Consider the following 11,381-nt stretch of genomic DNA (forward strand, 5'->3'; position numbering starts at 1 on the left):
CACCAAAATACTTCGTTGGTTTATGTTGATCTGATATTAGAAGTGAAAATATACAAACAAGCAAGCAATGTTTAGATGTAATGCGCATCGAGGTATAGCGAACGTTCGCGATTTTAGAGAGGATTGTGTGGTCACGTACAGTACGTGACCACGCAATCCTCTCTAAAATCGCAACATTATGATGAGAACAATTATAATTTAATAAAACACGTTGAAAGGAGTCAAAGGTACAATTTCAATCTATAAAGGGGTATAGCGTTTCATGTAATGTAATTTTCATTACTGAATCAAGATATTACTGAACAAATATTTAGAGTAACAACTACTGTTTCATTAGCATGATAAGACCTTGGTAGCTATAATACACGCGATGGACTATTGAAAGGATGATGTTTTTAACCGGCATGATTACATAAATGAGGAACATTTTAACTGTTCAGTATTACATATGGAACTGAACTAAAATGAAATATACACGGGTATAGTAATAAAAAGCTGCTACGCAGACAATATTAATGTTTACTCACGTCAACAAAGCGACACCGTAGTCTGGTATAAGATATTATGAAACAACATGTAGAATAAAAGAGTATAACCCTGATAGGTTTTCAATATGACTATGAAGCTTACCCACAATCAAACCATGGATTACAAGGAATCATGCGTTTTCATTGTGTATTTTTTTCTTTTCAATTTGAAAGCACAAAATGGTAAGATGTAGCAACATCCCCAATATCATTTGTTTGTTCGGTATTATTATCTGTCATGGATCTAGAGGATGAATCGCTTTTTGAATATGAGAATATTATCTCCATCACACGCAATCATATTCCCTGATGACGTCATCATCACTCTAGAAAAGACAAGGTGTTTGAATCTTTTATTCAGTCTAGTTGATAAAGGGAATGATGCTACTCTTCTCTTCTTCATATCACCCTCACTCATCACCTGATCAATCACACACGTCTTGTACTCATCATCTGATGTCACGACGTAGAGGTCGTCTGTCATACGATCAACACACACATTCAAGATGACATCACTGTGGGGGATTTCCCTATGATTACCCTCTCTGTCAATGATGAGTGCTCTGCGATCTATTGTAGAGGGTAGAGCGATGATGTGACCTGATGACAGTACATCGCACATTACTATTTTCTCTTTACACGTGATGGTATTGATAATCTCATCATTAACTGGGTTGATGACGTATATCATAGACTGAGCCGATTCAGCAGCGATGATCATCCCATCCTGATCGATTGCAACGCACACCCCTACATCAGTACGCGTCGCGTTTCTTGGTATTGTGACGTCATTGATGTGATTCCACTGTCTGTCGTATACACTGATGCACCCAGGTAGACTGTCTCCTGTACAACCTTTGATGCATCTACCACATACTATCTTGTCATCATTCAGTGCTGCACATGTGATTATAAATGATGTATCACTACCGTTGATCACTCTCTGTGTGGTTTTGCTGTTCAAATCTAACATGTAGGTATGTGGTCCACCAATCAGTGCTTCTCCGATCATCACCTTATCTTCATCTATACATCCAACAATGCGCGGATAATTGATTTTATCTGTGACATTGATTGTATCAATGAGCTTCCACTCTCCATCATACCCATCAATTCTTCCATCATACTTCTCTCTCCAAACCCTTCACAAACCTCACACCTGATACAACACGATTTATTTCTTTCACCTCACCCTCTATCAGTTCCTTCTTTAGTTCCTCACTCACTGATGCATGCACACGATGTCCATCTGTGACAATATTTTTATCGTCGTCAAGAATTCTGTCCAGTGCCTCTTTTGCTTTCTCTGCTGATTTGGTGTCGTCTTGCCATGATTTCTCAAGCTCTCCAATCTTTCTATCGATCTCCTGAGCGATCTTCTGAATGTCAGCATGAAGAATGCGTTGTTTATCAATTATCGGCTTTCGTCTTTTCTCTGCAATCGAACGATTTTCTTCATGCCGCTTCCCCCTCTTCTCATTGTTCTTTTCAATGTTATCTTCGAGCTTTCGAATCTCCTCCTGGAGCTTTCGAATCTCATCTTGAAAATCTTCATTTTCCCCATCAATCTCGCTATTGATTTTATCAGCATCTTCCTTTTCCCTCGCTCTGTCTCTTTCGATCGCGTTTTCGATTTCGGAATCAACATCATTCTGAATAGTTTGTAGATGTTCGTCTTTGGCGTGTCTGGTCTTATGAATCTCATTCCCATAGACGCGACATAACTCTGATTTATCAATCGCCCTATTCTTTAGGATGCTGAGATCTTCTCTATTTTTCTTCAGTGCGATCATGATATCCTCTTGAACGCACTGTTCTTGGCGATGATCTATCGATGCACATGAATAACATAATGCTACGTTATGTGTTCTGCAGTACAAACGTATTAATTCGTCATGTTCCTTACATAAGACATTAGGTACACCTCTTCGTACTATTCCGATGCATTCTTTTTTCAAGGCGCAGTCATGACAGAGCTTCTTCTTCTCATTCACGTAGAACATAACATCAGTAATCGATTCACAGTCCGCTTCTTCACAAACAGCGCCCTCTACTACTGAGCTGAATTTAGACGCCATCGTGAAAATAATTTAAAGGAAGATAAGGATGGGAGCTGTAAAGAAAAGGAAGAGAGAGAGAAAGATTGGATATTGCAAAAAGCAAGAGGAATAATAGATAATAAAATATTTTTTTTTGAGAAAAACTCCCTTGCAAAAATAAATAGCATGCGAAAGAGAGAGAAAGAGAAAGCCAGGGAAGATGGGGGGGGGGGGGGGTAGCGGGCTTACTGTTCACTTACATTTAAAGTTCCAAGTACGCGTACCTTAATTTTTACCTCATAGATTGTCTTCTGAGTTTCGTTCTTACGAAAAACATGCTTATTACAAAAAAATGTAAATATGACCAAAATCACGCACTCTTTACAATTACAATTATCATTCTATCACATCAAAAACACGATAACACTATCAAACTAACACAAAGGTGATGTTCTTACCTTTGTAAGTCACAGGTTTAGCCGAGTCGGTTAAATCTCCGATAATTGACAATTTGTAGAAACAAAATATAAGTTCATATATACAACTTGGCAGTAAATCTTGCAACAAACATGGAGTCTATTATGATAGTTGTGCCAATAAACCTATCTAGTGACTTGGCATGTAGAACCACTGCACGCTCACAACTGAATCATTTGACATGCTTGAATACATAGTTTGATAAAGTAATGCCATGAGCAAAGAAATGAATGAAAGACTCTGCTGCACTTCATGAATATAATAATAATGAAATGCAACTAGATTACAACATTCAAGGTACGTTGTTCATCAGTAAAGAAATGTATGACATATTTTGACGATTTTCTTTTGAGCAGTAGCCTCACCACCATGCCAGCCATACATGTTTGTTTTTTTTTTTGTCTGTTTTGATATGTTTTAGGCCATCTCTCGTTGGATCATTTAGCTCATTCAATGTGTATAGATTTCTCTTGAAGACAATCTTTAACTGTTTACAAAAAGCTGAATTATGTTGATACACAACGGGAGAAGAAGATGAAGTAGAAGAAGAAGGGGGAGTAATAGTAGTAGTAGTGGTAGCAACGGCAGCAGCAGCAGCAATAGTAGTAGTAATAGTGATAGTATACAAGTAGTAGTAGTATAGTAGAAATAGGATGAGTAGTAGTAGTAAAAAAAAAGTAGTAGAAGGAAAAGAAAAGTGATATACAAGATTAGAAGTGATAGTAGATGGCCGTGGCACCTCAACCACATAAGGGAATTTTAAAAATTTTAAAAATTAAATATTTACACCAAGGAATTACTAATTACAGTATCAAGCTTATAAGATGTAACATAATTATTGAAAATGAAATAAAATGCTCATGCAGCAACGGGGAGGGGTCAAAATTGGTCTTAAGTCCGCTTTCCTCTAAAGAGAAGAAAGTTGATGTATCATATCAATTTCAATTACTATTATCATTATTATTCTTATTATTATCACTAAGCTTAAAAATTGGATAGTTATCAAATCATTTTAATGTCCGTCTATCGTTTTTTACATAATCAATGACTAGAATCTCATAACTCGAGTATCTTCTAACATTGGGTACATTTGCACATAAGTGTAGGGAAAAGCCGTGGTGTAGTGGTTCTGACTCTAGACCTGAAACAGAGGGTAGTGTGTTTGAATCCCACCGCGTTAACAAGGCGTTAATCCACATTTTGCCACTCTCGACCAACGTGCTAAATGGGGACCCGGTAGGATGCGAAAGCCTATGTAGTATGCATATAGCAATTGAGTCTTAGACCCTTATGGAACAAACACAGTGTTACCACAGTGTGTACCACAGTGTGTAACACAGGGTGTACCACAGTGTGTACCACAGTGTGTAACACAGTGTGTACCACAGTGTGTAACACAGTGTGTACCACAGTGTGTTCACAGCGTGTACCACATGTGTTTAATATATTATTTTGGGACGTGTGGTAACACTGTGTTTACAACACTGTGTAACACAGTGTTGCCACACAGTCGCCACATAGTCCGAAACACATATTAAACACACTGTGTACCACACGTTTATAACCACATAGTCCTTTACACTGTGGCATTCACCACATAGTCCACCACACTATGACATACACCACATAGTCCACCACACTATGACATCAACCACATAGTCCACCACACTATGACATATACCACAGAGTCCACCACACTATGACATATACCACAGAGTCCACCACACTATGACATGCACCACATAGTCCACCACACTATGACATACACCACATAGTCCACCACACTATGACATATACCACATAGTCCACCACACTATGACATATACCACATAGTCCACCACACTATGACATATACCACAGAGTCCACCACACTATGACATATACCACAGAGTCCACCCCACTATGACATATACCACAGAGTCCACCACACTATGACATACACCACATACTCCCCCACACTATGACATACACCACATAGTCCCCCACACTATGGTGCTCATCTTACTGTGATGTCTACCACACAGTCCACCACACGGACATTGACTACACAATCCACCAAACTGTGGTATGCATGTGCCACTAGCTCATTTACCACATGCAGTCCACTACATACCCATGCAGCACATACCATGTAGACCACTGCAACATAGACCAACTGGAACGAAGCACAGTGTCCCGCAATCTTGACCACAAAAGTATACCATCATTGCCAATTAGTGCTGATCTCAATAGGAGTGGAAGCTAATAATAGTGTCACCAATTCAAATCAAATTTTAGAATATATCTTTCATCATTTTGCATACCCAGTTGTAAAAAAAGAAAAAAAAAATCAACACTAAAAATTTCCATCTTCCTGATCACAACATAATTGATTTGAGAATTTGTCTGTTGTCACTGGCTGTAGGTACTTGGGTGGTTGTATCATGGTAGACATTGTGCTTTGGTCCCAATCTGAAGAGTAGGGAGAGCAATCCACAAGACACGAGAAAATATAATTAGAAATAAAAAATGAAAAATTTCATTTCGTTCAGTTTAATAAACAGTAATAAAATAAAAGCAACATGAAAATAACTGGGTCATAAATACCAGCACAGTGAATACAAACATGAATTTTTCTCCTCGATTTTCACAAGTAAACATACGTTGTGGAATGAAATTGTTTGGGAAAACAAGCCTGGTATGAAATATTTCTTAAATGTAAACATATTAACGGGGTACTCCAGGCTGACATAATACAATTTTAACAAATAAAGTAAAATGAGACAAACAAAATACTGAAAATTTCATAAAAATCTGACAAGGATGACAAAGTCATTACATTTTTAACTTTTGCATTACTAGGGCAAAACAGTGCTATGCATGTCTTCATGAATATGCAATGAGCAAGCTGATGATATCCCCACGTAATCTTTTGTATTTTATTTCAAAAAATTATATTTAGTCAAATTTTGTCACCAAATATAATTACAAAAATTGGATTGACAACTGATTTAGTTTGTAAGAAAATCATTGTGCCAACTTATTTTGTTACAAGGGAGACATGTCGTGTACACATGTAGGAAAATATGAAATGATCATGATTTTATTAAATAAAATAAGAAAAAGGAAGGTGGGGACATGACATCATTAGTCAACCTATTGCACATTCATGATGACTTGCATATGACTATTTTCACAAAATATTGCTAAGCTTGAAATTCTATAACTTCACTATTTGCTGTCAGATTTTCAGCGTTTTGCTCGGTGGATTTTACTATATTTATTTTGATATGTACCCCTTTAAGGTATCTAACATTTATGAGTCTATATTCTGACAAATTTATCTTTGAGGTTGTTCTTTCATTCAAATGCAAGTATCTTCATTCGAAACAAGATTTGCAAGGTTACAAGTGATGAAAACACCGAACTAAAATAACCTGTTTAACCTTTAAAGAAAAGGTTACTTGAAAAAAAAAAACAAGTGGAACGCCTCTGACAGTCTCGCCTGCGTCACGCAATTCAATATAGCAACAATGCTGACTTTGAATAAAAACAGTGATACTTGATTACCCTAATGTTCAAGTTTACTTTCAAAGTTATGAAGACATTTCTAAAATTACTCCCAACATAGTCAAAGTTAAATGACATTTGACCTTAATCATTTGACTAAAAACTAGTGCAAGACTATCAATGATACTTGATTACCCTTATATCCAAGTTTCATGAACCAGATCCATAATCTTTCAAAGTTATGACATTTAAAAAAATATCTCGAGCATGGTCACAGTTCATTGACCCTAAGTGACCTTTGACCTTAATCATGTGACCTAAAACTCATGCAAGATGATAAGTGAAACTTAAAGCTTGTGTATAGTTTTGGTAAATCCACCAAAATGCACCTATCACTATTCCAATTCATTGCTAGCTAATATGAATGGATATGCCCTATAACAGTTATGATGTGGAGGATATGAAATGAAAATGTGTTTTACAGGATAAATTTTGCAATTTTACATGGAAATTTAACTTGATCGGGTCACCCGATCAAATTAAAATATCTGTGCGTTTTTGTCTTTCAATTAAATCCTATTCCAAATCATGGAATCGGCTTAAACTTTCAAGATATGTTCTTTGTCTGTAACTTTTGGATATCTCATCACTAAATTTATAAAATAAGCGCTTGAATGCCCATTTTTTAAATTTAAAACAAGCATCGCCGAGAGAGGGCGCTATATATCCAAGATTTGAATATTTGAAATTTTCTCAGAGAAGTGCAGTTGGAAAAATATCTAACGGTCTCTACGCTTCAGTAAGACTGTCATATTAGATGATATTCGATTATCAATCACATTATTGACCCTTTACCAAAGCTATACACAGGCTTTAAATACTCATGTCCAATTTTCCTAAACTAGGTCGATAAAATTCCAAAGTTAAGATGACATCTCAAAAACTTTGGTTAAAGATTTCAATTTTGATAACCAAACATGGTCAAATTTTATTGACCATAAATGATCATTGGCCTTGACAATGTGACCTGAAACTCATTGTCAGTGGTACTTGATTACCCTTATGTTCAAGTTCATGAAATAGGATCATGATGATGACAGTTAAAAAAATTAACAGTTCAGGTTTCAGTGCTGTGACCTTTGACTTTGATCATGTGACCTGACAGGCTGACACTAATGTAAGATTATCAGCAATTTAACTTTTGTACAAGTTTCATAAAATAGGCCCTTATATTTTTAAAGTTGTGACATAAAAAAAACTTAGACCCTAAATGAACTTGATCATTCAACCTGGACACTCATGCAAGATGATCAGTGATACTTCGTTACACCTATGTCCAAGTTTCATGAACTAGGTCCATATACTTCCTAACTCCTAAGTTATGACATTTCAAAAACTTAACCTTGGTTAAGATTTCAATGTTGACGACGACGCCGCCGTAGTCGGAAAAGCAACGCCTATACATGTAGTAAAGCAAATCCCTACCATCACAGAGAGTTGTGAAATTTCGAAACAGGAACAAGTAACCAACATTTATTTTTCAAAAATAAGAACACTTTGCATATATTTTGCCTTTTCACACCTATATACAAATATCAGAAAAATATGAACAAGAGCCAAAAAATGTCCACAAATCTCTTGCATGAAGTGCATATACTAGCGTCCATATAGCTGCATATAAGTATTCCTTTGTATTAGTTGGAACTTGGAAACAGTATCAAACGGAAGGCACATGGCAAGAAAATGATTTGTCATAGTATAAATATAAAAATATATCGATCTGAGTTTGATGAATATCACAAGGTGATAAAGCAGGAGTTGGCATGTCATGATAAATTTTGAAAGCACACACTATATAAACCTGAGTTGGCTGTATTAGCAGACATGTCATAATACATGAAAGACATTTTCGTGTAATATATACCCATGATCAGAATAAAATGGGTTTTTTAATGACTCGAATGAGGCAATATTAAGGCTTATTTCCAAACAAAAAAAAGGTATCACACTTAAACCTGCTTTTCTGCACGTCTTCGAGATGCACGGACATCTTTCAGCTTCTGGCCCATGCGTGCACGTACTTGGCCCGTGGAAGTGCAGGGAAATTGTTGTCATGCTTGTTGTGTGTGCTGAATATAAGAAAATGAAAGGACACAAAAACTGGCTCAAAGTCTCAAACTTTTATCAAAGACTCTACATCATATATAAATATTAATTAAAGCCAAGTCAAGTTCCGTCTGTTTGTGACTGTTGGTTACTCAGCTGCAGTGGAGTATCTAAGAGTCACAAACACAACAAAAAAAACATGCATACCCATGAAACAGGATTATAATATTAGGGGCGGATAAGTTAAAGCAAGAAAATCAAGATTTCAGGCTCGGTAATCTTATTTCTATAGTCCTACTTGATTGAAAATATCTTATGAAATGACAAGGAAGTGACTTAAAGGAAATTAAGTTCTTAAACTGGTTGATTGTCTAAGCCTTTGACTCTGTGAATTTCTAATTTTTTTGGTCCGCCGCTCTGGAAGAAATTGCACCGGTGACAGGCAGCATCATCGTAAAATGTAAAATGACAAGACATTTGTGAAGATCAATCACTTACTTAAAACATTAAAATGTTTTCTATGGTTACGTAGATTCAAATCAAAGTCGGTGTCCTTTTCCTCCGTTTTCTGTTAGTTTGTTTTTGTTTCCACATCAAAAACTTATTTTCACCGTAGATTACCATTTGGAGAGACTGTGCTATTCTAGTACATGTAGTTTCTCTTTCAGGGAGATTCACCCTAACCCTCCGCCTTGAAATTATTGACAAGCTTGGTAATATGAGAAATTACAGAGCATCTTCCTATTTACAGTAATTGTGATATTCTGAATTCATTTGTAGATTCACGCAGAGACAATCATTCTTGGCAAAATACACAAGAAAATGTAAAAGCTATCAAAGGGGAAGTTCACCCTGGTGAATAATTGGTTGTAATAAGAAACAAAAAAAAATTGAGAAATATATCAGTGAAGGTTTGATAAATATCATTAAAGAACAGAGATTTTTTTAGAATATGATTTTATGACATCACAGACGATATGAATTGGCCAAAATGCAATTTTTTCAAAAATTGAAAGTGATTTTTTTATTTTTGCGGTGGATATATCCTCAGACACATCATTTCATAGCCCCTTCTACTAGAATTTACCATAACGCAAATCTGTGTGTGAGACACAGTGTTATTTGTGAATGTTGATATGCCAGGGCTAGCAATGGAAATTCATCCATTTAGAGTGCCAATATCCTACAATGATATACCAAGAGAGTCAGAAAAAACTTTAACATTTAAAAAAATCACCAATTTAATGAAAAAGCATGTCCGGAAAACATAACTCTCATCTCATATAGATGTATGTCCTGAAAGAGCATCTACTCCATCATAATTTCAGATACAATTTTTATGTGGTATATGTTTAACCTTCGATAATTAAGAGGTATTCTTTGTTGTGATGTAAAATTCTATTTGCACCAAAGCATGAATGCAATGCTCTGGAGAAGATACTCTTTCTGGACATATGAGAATTTTGTTTTCTGGTCATAATTTTTCATTTAATTGGCCACAGAATCTTGCCGTAAATAATAAACTTTTAAACTGACCTTTATGGTTCCGCTGGTCTTCAGTCTTTTTCTTCTTTAGAAGCTCTGCCATAGCAGATCTGTCAGCTTTCCCAACCTGCAACCAAAAATGGAAATAAAATATGAACAGATATGGAATATGTTTAGAATTTTTAAAATTAAAATTTAATGTAGCCCCCCTCCCCCGCTCAACATTTTTCAAGACCATCCAGCTACGATTTTTTGGGGTGACCGCGCCGCGCCACTCACATTTAAGTCTCGCATATCTTCTGAGTTCAAATTTGCGACACCTGGGTACGCGGTCATGTGCAAATCCAATGCAATTCTGTATCTAGACTAGGAATCCAGACAAAATTCATAAGTGTATCATTATTTTTAGTTTTTCTAATGAATTTTCTTTTATTGAAGTAGTACCACCAATACTTTCCAATTCCATCAATTTTTTTTTCAAGTAGAAATTTAAGAGCAATTTTTTGAATCACCACTGGCAGCGATATCAAGTTATGTATAAGTCATTTTTTTTTTTGCAAATCACAGAATAAAGTCTGGCCTGCTTCAGGTAAACACTTATCACTTTGGACTAAATTTCCTGGCTAGTATGCTTCAAAATTTCCTGATCCATGCACGTCTCAAAAATTTAAGTTGAATGTAAAGTTTCAACGTACCCTCTTTCTCACATCTTTTTTTGAGGTTGAAGCCTCATCCTCCATGTCCTCATCTGTGGCATCAGACTCATCCATAGCCTCATCTACTCTGGTTGCGGTGTTTAGGAACTCCTTCTCTTTCTTTAGTACATCAGCTTTTTTTTCTGTAAGGGACAGGCACATTAAGGACAGACATAAATAATCAGAGTAATTTCAAAGAGCCATTTATGAAATGCATTGTAAAAATGGGGTTTTAGCATTATTAGAATTATTACTACAGAGTATAGACAAGTTATCAAATCAGAATTCAGACACCAGTTTTTAAGTTATAGACGTAAATAATTTTATCTGAATTCTGTACACACAAACTATTTTGAGTTGTAGACATATTTTTCAGTAGATCTCAATAAGATAATTATTATTTAAAAACTAGTAAGAATCTTTCACATCATTAAATTTGTCCCCAAATTTGTTAATTAGCCGATGTAATGCTAATCCAGTCTAGCCAGGAGGCTTCTAGAGAGTAAAAATCATTTACTAACGTACATGTAACTTACTCTCATACGAAGCCAGGACTTTTTGCA

General features: G+C 35.8%; 1 pseudogene; it reads right to left on the minus strand.

Annotated features, from left to right (window-relative positions):
* Positions 1–571: 571 nt before the first annotated feature.
* Positions 572–2,632, minus strand: LOC121426756 (annotated as a pseudogene).
* Between the last annotated feature and the right edge of the window lie 8,749 nt (positions 2,633–11,381).

The sequence above is a fragment of the Lytechinus variegatus genome, chromosome 13, assembly GCF_018143015.1.
Source record: "Lytechinus variegatus isolate NC3 chromosome 13, Lvar_3.0, whole genome shotgun sequence".
Classification (NCBI taxonomy): Eukaryota; Metazoa; Echinodermata; class Echinoidea; order Temnopleuroida; family Toxopneustidae; genus Lytechinus; species Lytechinus variegatus.